Source organism: Bubalus bubalis, chromosome 14 (genome assembly GCF_019923935.1).
Source record: "Bubalus bubalis isolate 160015118507 breed Murrah chromosome 14, NDDB_SH_1, whole genome shotgun sequence".
NCBI classification, from domain to species: domain Eukaryota; kingdom Metazoa; phylum Chordata; class Mammalia; order Artiodactyla; family Bovidae; genus Bubalus; species Bubalus bubalis.
The window spans coordinates 9,354,831-9,367,162 of record NC_059170.1 but is presented as its reverse complement, the minus strand read 5'-3'; the positions used below and the strand labels follow the sequence as shown (position 1 = coordinate 9,367,162).

The following is a 12,332-nucleotide window of genomic DNA, read 5'->3' as shown; positions in this document are numbered from 1 at the left end:
CCACCCACTGCCCCTCACCTGGTTTCACCAGCAGGAGAGCTGCCTCCCTGAGTGGATCTCAGGCACTGGAGTGGATCTCAGGGACCTTGGAAGATCACTTGCAACACTACCCCACCACAACTGTGGACTCTGCACCAGTGGTTCTTAGAACAGAGGACCCAGTTGGAGTCCCAGTTCTTTCTTTTGCTAACTCTGTGATCTGGGGCCTTATTTTACAACTAAAGAAAGCAAAGCTCAGAGATGTGGAGAATTTGCCAAAGTATTCAAGGAAGGGAGTAACATCACCAGCACCCTGTGTGTTCTCGTTCATTTAAATACTCTACTTGCTGAGGTCCCCAAGTCAAACTTCACTGATGTGATTTGAAACATACAGTATCTGTTCTCCAGGTGCCTCCATCCTAAATCTTTCCAAAAGAAGAGCAGGAAAATATCATCAAAGTCCTTTACTTGGGAGAGTGGGGACCTGCCATGTTAGAAAATGAATACAGCAGATAAGTGCCATCTCTATGTTGCCATTCTATTCCTTGAAGGATTCTTAGCATGATTAATAGAGTAATGCAGGCAAAATGCTTACACAGAGCCTGGGATACTACATGGTAATTGCCCTTCTTTAATGAAAGTTAGAAGCCCCCTCCCCACCTGTGACTTCAGGGAATTGGATTCCTTAGAAAAGTGGCAACTGAGCCTCATGTCCATTCTCCTTCTGAGAGTCCAGGAGGAAAACCTGCCCCCAAATTAAACTGAACTTAGAAGAAAGGAATGAAAGCTCATGTGCAGATGTCTGTCTCCCACGGTTCTGTGTAGCTTAGGGTGGCTATTAAATGGTCAGTTATGCTGTAATTGGTTTGCTTCCTATACCCATGAGGGCATAGTCTCTGGACAGTGAAACAGTAGGTGTCCACTGTCTGTAGAAAAGTGAGAAGTACCAATATTCCCATGGACCCTATTGGTTAAGGTTTGTAATTTCAAGGAAAAGACTCCAATCCAGACAGGTTAATTTAGAATATGCATTTATTGAAATGCATTATTGAATTATTTATTAAAAATGCATTATTATTGAAATATAAGCCACAGTATTTGAAGCTATGGAAAGGAAAATCGCAACATCATTGTTGGGTCAAGAAGCTTCTTCATCACAAACCCTTCTCTCATTACTGATTCTGAGAACTGGATGCAACAAATTCCACATGTGACATCCACAAAGAGAGCAGTGATGGTGGGGAGGGGGATGAAGGGGAGGATGCAGTGAGGATTTTGGTTAAGACAAAGTCCTACATCAAACTGCAGGCTCTATAGTTACTCTGGTCTTGAGGAATGTGCTCCTACATTCCTTTATTTCTTCCTCAAATAATTAGGAACTGTCTACTTGGTGCCAGGAGCTAAGCGAAGTGCTAGGAATAAAGGGAAAACATTCTCATGGTGCTGAGAGCCAGCTGGATGAGACAGAATTAGACATGTTGACCAATAGAGGACAGGAAGTAAATAGGTTCTGCTGTGGAGGGTAGTGGACAGAAGGACTGCGAGAGAATGAACAGTTTCAGAAGCAGCCATGGCCCAGCCCTGCAGGGGTCCTCCTCGGGCATCACATTTTCTGGGAACCACTCTTCACATGTCCTCTGCAAAAGGAAAGGAACTTGTTGAGTGCCATCATTGTATGCCCAGACGTGGACACCCATTATCTTAGCAGAGTCTAGATTTTACAAAAAGTATGAAACCATTATCTTCATAACCTGAATGCCCAACCAGAAAGAAGTGAGTTTTCCATGCCAAGGTGGGGTGCTCAGGAGCACTGAAGATCTTCCCTGGAGGGTGGTTGACTCACTATTCCGATCTAAGAAGGAGGAGCACATGATTAGGCTCAGGTTCTCTTAAAAGGAATCCCACTTTGACCTTCTGCCAAGCTGACCCCTGGAGAACTTGCTCAGTGTGTGGTTTCACAGGACTCTGCAGCCTCTTCTCCTGGGAAGCATTAAGGAGGAAGACACTGTGCAGGTGTGACTGGTGTGTGGTCCCCTGAGCTCCACCTCATTCCCAGTCCTTCCCCTCCCCTGTGCCCTGCCCCCTATCTTACCACATGGTCACAGTCACTGGACAGCAGGTCACCATGCAGTCCAATAACGTCTGGAAGTTATTCTTGTTCCCTTCGCAGCCGCCATATACAAATGGCTCGCAGTACCCAGTCTTGGCATTGTAGAAGTAACGGGTCATCTGGTCCTTGCAGGGACCCTTTAATTCAGGCTCCAGGCAGAATTCAGGCTTAGAAGCTGCTGGGAAAGGAGGGGCAATGGCTCAGTTATGAGGACAGTCATCACAGCTCATACAAGGACAACAGCTAGAACCGCCAGTTTGTTTGCAGTAGAGAATGCTAGGCTTGTGGAGGGTGGTCAGATGGAAAAGGTCATTTAAAAACCTTCTTTCTGGGACAGAATTAGGAATGCTGCTAGGGGTGACCTGATATATTAATTGTGTTCAATTATATATCTCCTCATGAAGTATTTTAACAAAAATTGGTATAATGCCTTTGCTTAGTCTCAGAAACTTCTAAGGGACTTCCCTGGTGGGCCATTGGTTAAGAATCTGCCTTTGAGTACAGGAGCCTGGGGTTCAATCCCTTTATAAGAAAACTAAAGTCCCACATCCTGAGGGACATCTAAGTCAGCAGGCCACAGCTACTGAGTTTGTACCCTGCAACTAACACCAAAGCACCAAATAAATGCTCAAAAAAAGAAATACACAACTCTATAGCAACGAAGCAACAGCTAGAACTGGACATGGAACAACAGACTGGTTCCAAATAGGAAAAGGAGTATGTCAAGATGTATATTGTCACCCTGCTTATTTAACATAATACGAAGTACATCGTGAGACATGTTGGGCTGGATGAAGCACAAGCTGGAATCAATATTGCTGGGGGAAATATCAATAACCTCAGAAATGCAGATGACACCACCCTTATGGCAGAAAGTGATGAAGAAATAAAGAGCCCCTTGAAAGTGAAAGAGGAGAGTGAAAGAATTGGCTTAAAGCTCAACATTCAGAAAACTAAGATCATGACATCTGGTCCCATCACTTCATGGCAAATAGATGGAGAAACACTGGAAACAGTGGAAGACTTTATTCTTGGGGCGGGGTGGGGGGGGGGGGTCCAAAATCACTGCAGATGGTTACTGTAGCCATGAAACAAAAAGACGCTTACTCCTTGGAAGAAAAGTTGTGACCAACATAGACAGCATATTAAAAAGCAGAGACATTACTTTGCCAACAAAAGTCCATCTCATCAAGGCTATGGTTTTTCCAATAGTCATGTATGGATGTGAGAGTTGGACCATAAATAAAGCTGAGCACCGAAGAATTGATGGTTTTGAACTGTGGTGTTGGAGAAGACTCTTGAGAGTCACTTGGACAGCAAGGAGATCCAACCAGTCCATCCTAAAGGAAATCAGTCCTGAATATTCATCAGAAGGACTGATGTTGAAGCTGAAACTCCAACACTTTAGCCACCTGATGTGAAAAGCTGATTCATTTGAAAAGACCCTGATGCTGGAAAAGATGGAAGGCAGGAGGAGAAGGGGACAACAGAGGATAAGGTGGTTGGATAGCATCACCAACTCGATGGACATAAGTTTGTGTGGACTCTGGGAACTGGTGATGGACAAGGAGGCCTGGCGTGCTGTAGTCCATGGAATGCAAAGAGTTGGACACAACTAAACGACTGAACTGATAGCAATGAAAAGAGATCACAGGTAAATATCATTCCCCATATGTCAATAATTACTGGGTCTGGGTAGGTGGGTTTTATAATACTGTTCTCTGCACCTTTGTATATGGTAAAAACGTTCCACCATGAATAAAAAAATGTGAAGGAATCATGCCATAATGGAAAAGTGCATGTAGAAAACATACCAGTCTGTTTACTTCTGATCCATCAGGAGGACTGAATAAATTGAATGTTGAACTATCAATATGTTGATACTGTGATTATAAGAAGAAATATATGTGTTCTTTTTATTTTTTCATCCTTTTCCTGGCACAGAGTTCCTAAAACTCTTGGCGTTTCTCTTCTGATGAGAACAATAAAAGTGTCTTCTGATATATGAAGTCAGTGATTTTGGAAAGACCCTCATAAACCAGAATGGGCTCTTATTGCATAGGAAAGGAGTGTCTACAAGGCGGTGGGCACTTTCATTCCCACCCTCCACCATGGTCTTCTATCCATTATCCCTTTGCCTTTCCTCAACCTCAGGGAGGATAATGGAGCTGTCTGTTGAACAGTCTCCCATGGCAAATGATTTAATGCATCGTGACTAGGTAATTAAGCCTCCATAGAAACTTCAACAGAGCAAGACATTCATGTTATTAGAGAGACCTGGGATCCACCCAGGGAACAACATAGATGACACTCCATGTGGACCACTGCAGCAGCCTGCTTACTGGCCCTGGGCCTCTGTCTCTGCTCTTTGCCCCCTAGAGGATACTCTGTGCACTGCAGCCTCAGAGACCCTGTTATTATAGAGCCCTGTTCCATTGCTCCCAAGATCACCTCCTCAGTGACTCCCCTTTTCTCTGAGAATCAAACTCTGATTCTTATAAAGGCGTACAAGGCTCCTCACGACCTGCCCCCATGACATCTCTGCCTCATCCCCTTCCACTCCCCTCTCCTCCACTCACTCAGCTCCAGCAACACTAGATCCAGCTGCTGCTCGAACAGACCAGGTATGTTATTTCTGCAGCCTCTGCTCAATGCCTCCTTATCACAGAAGGTTTCCCTGAAACTGTGGAGTTAAAGCACAGCATCCTTTTTAAGCACTACTCCCTACGTTCTAAAAGCTTATAACCTATCATAGAATATCTCCTCTTTGCTATTATTTGTCTCCCTGCTACAAGGCAAACTATATTGCCTTATTTTTTCACAGCTGTATCTCCACCCCAAGAACAATGCATTATAGGGACATAATAACTCCAATTTTCATTCTCTCCACAGGTGCACAGCCATCAAATAGAAGGGTATAATTGATTTCCTTTTAGTAAAAAAAAAAAAAATGACCTTAATGATGGGACACATCTACATAATGGTCAATGTCCCACTAACATTCAGTCTCCTGACAGGATAGTAAAATGGTCTGTATGGGTTATCATTAACCTGAAAACCTGCCTGAAACCAAATATTTGTGGATTTTTATGGAGGTTTTCAATAAATAGCCATATTGACTGAGTTAGTGGCCATTGCTGATTGATCTCAATCTCAGAGTCTTCCCTCCTCCCCAGAGATGCTGGCAAGGAAGTGGTGAAATTTCCAACCAACAAATAGGTGTTTGAGTTTTTTGAGGACCAGCTCAGACATGAAGATTTCCTACTTTGCTTTCCCTGAGTGGTCTCATGACATAGAAAGGAAATTCCAAGAGTTTCAGGAGGCCTGGGCAATGAAGCAGGACAAGGATCAAATATGGATCAAATGTATGAATAATAAAATATTAGTCAAAAGAGGACAGTAAAGGGCCTGGAGACTTTACTCATATTGTCTCAGCCTAGCTCCCATGAGACAGGGACTGTGTTTGTTGTGTTCCTGCAGTGGCTCTGCTCAGTGGTCCTATGTCTTTCTGTTTATTTTAATAATAGAGGAATGATCATTACTTGACATATCAATATTTTTTCTTGACCAAAGGAAGTCAAAGATCATGTTCTTCATATTAACACACTGGTGGAAAATGGACAAAATTGGTCATGAAATGTGATATTATTTATATTCATGACTGATAATCAAAGAATGCTTGTATATTTTTCTGCTAGTCAGATGAAATTGCAGATGACTTGCCCCAGAACACAGAGTACAGGGGTGGTAGAGTCAGGACAAGATACTATCATGTCATAGCCCATCTGATACAATACCTGATTCTACCAGGAATTCTGAAAATACCATTTATTTGTAAGAGTTTCTGGATGCAGTGTCCTACTTCCATTACTTCCCTGTCTGCAAACCTCACCTAAGCTCCCAAATTAAAGCAGAGAGTGAGTTTGGGTTTCCCTTGACACCAAATATGTGGTGTCTCTACCAACATCAACCAATTCCCCAAACCACTCATTGGGTGTCCCCAGTCACTTGACATCTGTGCAGTTAGTACAGATACCGCCCACTGAAGGATCACAACCGTCCTGTTTAGTACCAACCATGTGGTCCAAAGCTACTTATGCTTGTGACCAAATGGCTAAAATTAGGATTTTCCATGACCACATCTCCATGTTCAATAACTGAATGGAACTGACAACCAAACTTAGGAAAACACTTACTGACTGTTCTCAGATTAATAGAGTTGAAAATTCACAAAGAGTGAAACAGAGGAGGTGTGTACGATGAAAGGGACTCTAGGTTGGCAGAGCCTCTGTGCCCTAGTGAGCACAGCACTCTGACATCATGTATTTGTATTCACCACCCAAAAACTCTCTGAACCCCAATATTTATGCAGGTTTGAGGTTTCAAAGCAAAGAGGAATGAAAGAGCCTCTTGATGAAAGTGAAAGAGGAGAGTGAAAAAGTCAGCTCCGGGATATGTTGATGGACAGGGAGGCCTGGCATGCTGCAGTCCATGGGGTTGCAAAGAGTCAGACATGACTGAGCGACTGAACTGAACTGACTGAAATGAGGTCTCAAGAAACAAGCTTATTGATTGAATCATTGGCCATTAGTGATTGATCTCAATCTCAGTGACCTTCCCTCTCCCCAGACGTGCAGAAAATACAAAACCTTTCTTACCATGTTTGAGTATTTATGTTAGGAACTCCTCGACTGTATGGTTCTCGAGTTGCGTTCTGGATATCATTACCTGACCTATGAAAGAGAGTAAATTGCAAGAGTTTCAGGAGGCCTGGTCCATGAAACAGGGAAAGGATCAAAAATGGACAAGAAAATGACAGTCAAAAAGGACAAGGGAAGGAGCCTGGAGACTTTAGTAAAATTGTCTCAGGCTTGGTCCCACAGCCTAACACAAGGGTTGTGTTTCTTGCTTTCCCTGCAGTTCCTCTCCACAGTGTCTCCACATCTTTCAGTTAGTTTTCATAACAGAGAAATAATCATTATTTGATAAAGAAATAGTTTTAATTGTCCAAAACAAGTAAGTAGAGAATTCTTTTCAGATTAACACATCATGGTGGAAAATGGACAAATCTGGGTATGAAATGGGAATAAATTGTGTATATTCATAATTCATCATCATTCAAAGAACTCATGTAAGAAATTTCCCCTTTTCAGATGAGGAAGCTACAAATGACTTGCCCCACAACACAAGCATGTGGGTGGTGGGATCAGGACAAGACACTGCCATATCACAACCCACTGATACACTATAGATTCTGCTTGGAGGTTGAAAATATAGGCAACTGATAAGAGTTTCTAGATGCAGTGTCCTACCTTCACTACTCAGCTCCCCAAGCCTCATGTGAGCCCTCAAATCACAAGGCAGAGTGAGTCTGGGATTTTTCCTGACTGCAAAGATATGGTTTCTGCGCCAACCCCATCCAATTCCCAATACACAGTGGGTGCCCCACTGTCAATTGACTTCTGAGACCATATCTGTGGAGTCATTGCCAATGCCACAGGTTGAGGTATCAAGACTCTCCTGACTTCAGATGCCAGCCATTCAACCAGCGACTGAACTCAGAAAAACCTATCTTTCTGTCCTCAGAATAATATTCAGGAGAAAACTCAGAAACAGTGAAATGGAAGAGACATGGAGGGCAAAGAAAGAGTGGAGGTGTGGGGAGCGTTCGTGCCCTAGACAGCACAACACCCTCACATCATCACCACTGGTTCCCACCCATGAGCTCTCTGAATGCCAAAATTTATGGAGTTTCATTTTTATGTTTTTAATTTTTATTGAGGTTTCCATCAACAGGGATATTGATTGAATCTTTGGACAGCGATGACTGATCTCAACCTCAGTGCCCTCCCTTCTCCTTACAGGTGAAGGAGTTTCAAACCTTGAATTCCATTACTGATTATGTCAGCCAATCCTTTTAGTCCATGAAATATCTTGATACCTATGAAAGACAAAAATTCCACAATTTTCAGGAGTCTTAGACCATGAACCAGGACAAGGATCAAATATGGATAATAAAATGATAGTCAAACGTGGACGAGGGAAAAGGCCTGGACACTCTGCTCATTTTCCCAGGTCGTTCTGATTAATTTTTATAAGAGAGGAATAATCATCATTTGACACATAAATATTCTTTCTGACCCAAGCAAGTAGGTAGAGAAAGTATTTCAAATGAACATATCCATAGGAAAATCACCACTATTTGCCATGAATGTGAATAAACTCTTTATGTTTATGACCAGTAATATGTTCAAAGAACCCATGTAGCAGGTATCTGCTGTTCAGATGAGGAAACTGTAGATGACTTGCCCCAGGACACACAGCATATGGGTGGCAGGGTCAGGACAAGATATGGTCAGGTCACAACCCATTTGATATACTATCCTATTCTGCCAGGAACTCTGAAAATACCGATAACTGCTGAGAGTCTCTGGGTTCATTGTCCCACTTTCATTACTCCCCTGTCCCCAGACCTAACCTGAGCTCCCAAAGCACAGGGAGAGTGACTGTGGGTTTCCCTGACACTAAATACATGGTGTCTACAGCAACAACATCCAATTCCCCAAACACCCACTGGGTGCCTGCAAGTTAATTTAATTGCGATACAAAATCTGGGAAGTTAGTACAGCTTCTGCATGTTGAGGGCTCAAAACTGTCCTCAATCTGAATGACAGTAAAGTCGTGATTTGACAAAGCAGCTAAAGCTTGGAAGTACCATTACCCCACTCCATTTTCAATAACTCAATAAACCTCACGACCACTTTCAGGAAGACCACTCACATAGGGATCTCACGTTATTATTAAGGATAAATATAAGCACAGAAAAATGACAGAGATATGCAGGGCAAAGTGGAAGTGGAGTTGTGAGGAGCCTTCATGTCCTAGAGAACACTGGACTGGACCCTCACATCACTGTCGTGTGATACCACCCCAAAAGCTCCCTGATTGCCCAAATTTGTGGATTTTCATTGAGGTTTCACTAAACAGGCATATTGATTGAATCGTTGACCAGTGGTGATTATTCTCAATCCCAGTGCCCTCCCCTCTCCCCAGAGGTGGAAAAAGTTCAAACCTTTAACCACACCGTGGATGACATTTGTTATCACATCTATTATTGAACGCTTCTCAGGTCCCCTTCTATGGCTTGTCTCCAGACCTATGAAAGACAGTACATTCCAGGAATTTCAGGAGGCCTGGCCCATGCACCAGGACAAGGATCAAATATGCATAATAAAGCAATAGTCAACAGTGGACAAGGAAGGGAGCAAATATAGATAATAAAATAATAGTCAAAAGAAGACAAGCAAAGGGCCTGGAGACTTTACTAATGTTGTATCAGCCTTGGTCCCAGGGGCAAAGCCAAACTGTGCTCTGTGTGTTTCTTACTTTCTCTGCAGTGGCTCTGCTCACTCATCCCAGGTTTTTCTGGTTATATTTCCTAATAGAGGAATAATTGTTATTTGACACCTAAATATTCCTTCTTGCCCAAAGCAAGTAGGTAGAGGAATCATTTTCAGATTGACACATCTTGGTGGAAAATGCACAAAATTCACCATGAAATATTATTCAACTCTTTATATTCATGACTGGTTTCTCTTCAAAAACCCATGTAACATGTATCCCCTGTTCCAATGAGAAAATAGCTGATGACTTGCCCTAGGACATGTAGCTATCTGGGTCAGGACAGGACACTGTCACATTACAACCCATTTGATACACTACCTGATTCTGCCAGGAACTCTGAAAATACAGATAACTGAGAACAGATTCTGGGTGCAGTGTCCTACTTTCATGAATCCCCCCTTTTGGAACATCACTTGAGCCCCCGAATCACAGGGCAGAGTGAGTTTGGGTTTTACTCTGACAACAAATATGGGGTCCTTTAAGAGCAACCGAGTCCCTAAACACCCATTGGGTGTCTAGCAAGTCAATTTACTTCTGATTTGAAATCTGTGGAGTTAGTGCAGACTCTGCAGGTTGAGGACTCAAGACCGTTCTCAACTCAGCTGCCAGCCGTGAGGTCCTGAGTTTCTCATGTTTGTGATCAAATGGTGAAAATTGGGATGTCCATGACCCCACCTTCAAAATCAACAGCTCAATAGAATCAGTGGCTGAACTTAGGAAAAACACTTGCTTACACTTTCCAGATAACTATACAAAATGTAACTCAAGGCAGCAAAAAGGAAGAGATGTGTATGCAAAGGGGGAGGGAGCTGTGCCCAGCCTCTGTGCCCTAGTGAACATAGCACCCTCACATCAGCTGCCTGTATTCAAAAACACACAAGCTCTCTGAGCCCAGTTTTTATGTATTTCTTCCAAGGGTTCACTAAACAAGTATATTGGTTGGATCATCAGCCACTGGTGATTGATCTCATTCTCAGGTCCATCCACTCTCCACAGAGGGTCTGGAATGAGATATGGTGAAGCCTGGAACCATGAAATGGATGTTTGAAGTTTCTTGGACACCAGCCTCATCCTGAAGGTATCTTGAGTCTCCTCTGGTGACTCATCTTATAACCTATAAAGTCAGTAAATTCCAAGTTTTAGGAGGCCTGGGCTATTAATCAAAACAAGGATCAAATAGGCAGCTTTTGGTTACTACACAACAGCAAGGTTCAGGGACAAGGCAGGGACCAGGAATAGAGTCTCAGAAATGGGCCCTGATCTGGTAGAGTTAGGTGGGAGAGATAAATATTTAATATAAAAATTTAATACATATCCTCAAGAGTGTCGTGATGTCAGTGGAGTTAAAAGTTTCCAACGTAAGACTTCCCTGGTGGTCCAGTAGATAAGAATCCACATGTGAATGCGGGGACATGGGCTCTATCCCTGGTTGGGAGGATCCACATGCCTTGGGGTAACTAAGCAGGTGATCTGCAACTACTGAGCCCAGATGCCTAGAGTCCCTGCTCTGCAACAAGAGAAGCCACCCCAATGAGAAGACCACACACCACACCACAGAGTAGCTCTGGTAACTAGGGAATATCCTGGCATAGTCAGGAAGACCAATGCTGCCAAAACTGAACAAACATCCTGCCCAAAATGACAGGAGAAGTTCAGAGAAGACTGGTAGCAGTGTGGTCACAACTGGCCCCCAGCCCTTCCATGGACTTCCATCATTTCCCTCCAGTCTATACAGGAGAGGTGAGCCTGGTCCTACCTTGGTCCTGGGTATGGTGTTCATACACCGGGGTGCTGTCCACCAGGAAAACAAGGAGGAAGACAAGGGCTGCGAAGAGGCAGAGCCAGTTCATCTTGGTGCGGGCCTTGCAGGAGGGCTCCTGAGGATGCTGGGGATGCACAGACTGAGCTTTTAATATCCTGGCTGAGGGGTGAGATCAGAGGATGAGGAAGGGAGTGAGTCAGGGGAGGAGCTGGGTCAGTCCTGTTTATTGAGAAACCTCCCTCCTAACCATGCCTTCTGTCTGCAGGGGCCAAGTCTGAGAACTAGTCTGAGAACAGTAGTTTTCAGGCTTGATTATGCCTGTGGGTCTAGTGTAAGCACAGGTTGTGATCAGACAGATGGAGTTTGTCCAATATGGACTTTCAGAGACATCTGAGAACCTTGACAAGTGCATGGCACATGATGGACGGCCAGTGAGGGGATGAGATGGATCAAAGGACATATCGGTGAATAGCAGTGTGTTAGCCCAGGTCCTTCTTTTCAGCCTTGTGCTACTTTCATCACATCTGGGCCTCAATGCCCTGACCCGCCTCACCTGCCGCAGATGACAGGGGTGACACAGGACAGCTTCCTGCAACCACTGCCACAGCTTCTCCACTGGATGGACGCTTGCTCTTTTTCAGGCATTGGTCCAGGCAGGAACTGAGCTGAGAAGGTTAGGCCATCCTGGAGTATAGCTCTCTTTATGCATTGAAAAACGAGTAAAGGGAGGGGGTCGAAAAGAAGCAGGGAAATGAATACATCTCCACCATATGACTAGGTGAGGGACTTGCTGTCCCTCACCTGGTGTTGCAAACAGAAATGCTGCCTGCATGAGTGAACTTCAGGGGACCTTGGAAGACTGCCTATAACCACTTCCTTCCTCCTGCTCTCCCTCATTGGTGATGGGCCCATAGGACCTCAATCAGGGTACCAGCTCTGTGTATTCCTAACTTTGTGCCTGAGGATTTAAATCTCCCAGAACCTCATGTCTTCAGGTGTCATGTGAGATCTGTGCTTTCCACATCATGCGGCTACCATGGTAGCAATGGAGGCAACTGGCATGTATTTCTTCTCTGG

General features: G+C 43.9%; 1 pseudogene; it reads right to left on the bottom strand.

The window, feature by feature from the left end:
- Nucleotides 1-1,956: 1,956 nt before the first annotated feature.
- LOC102398726 lies at nt 1,957-11,343 on the bottom strand (annotated as a pseudogene).
- Nucleotides 11,344-12,332: the final 989 nt, after the last annotated feature.